This window comes from Charadrius vociferus, unplaced genomic scaffold (assembly GCF_000708025.1).
Source record: "Charadrius vociferus isolate BGI_N301 unplaced genomic scaffold, ASM70802v2 scaffold3292, whole genome shotgun sequence".
NCBI classification, from domain to species: Eukaryota; Metazoa; Chordata; class Aves; order Charadriiformes; family Charadriidae; genus Charadrius; species Charadrius vociferus.
In genome coordinates, this window is record NW_009647389.1 from 30,786 (window position 1) to 31,267 (window position 482).

The following is a 482-nucleotide window of genomic DNA, read 5'->3' on the forward strand; positions in this document are numbered from 1 at the left end:
GGGGTGGGGGCCCCCCGGGCCCCCCCCCCCCAGCCAAACCCCGGCTCTTACCGTTACAGACGGGGCAGCACTCGCCCTCGGGGTGGAAGGGGTAAGTGCAGAAGATGGCACAGTCCACGGGCGAGCAGGCCACCGAGCCCAGCTGCGAGAGACGGGGAGAGATGCGCGAGGAGCGGGCGTTCGTTAGCGCCGGGGTGGGCTGGGGAAAAAGAAAAAGGGGAAGGAGAGGTGGGGGGGGACACGACAGCCCCGAAACGCCTGCAACGGGCGGAAAAAACTGAGGCAGGAACCAAGAAACCATCTGGCGGTCCCCGGCGCAGCCCTCACCAGGCAGATGCAGCTGAGACAGGGGTCCAGGACGGAGGGGAAGGTCTCATTGTTGTAGAAGATCCTTCCCATGTAGGTGCAGCCTGTGGGGAGGGAGAGGGGCACTCGTGGCCCCCAGGGGACTCGGGGCCCCGCCGGAGAAGCCTCTGGGTCCC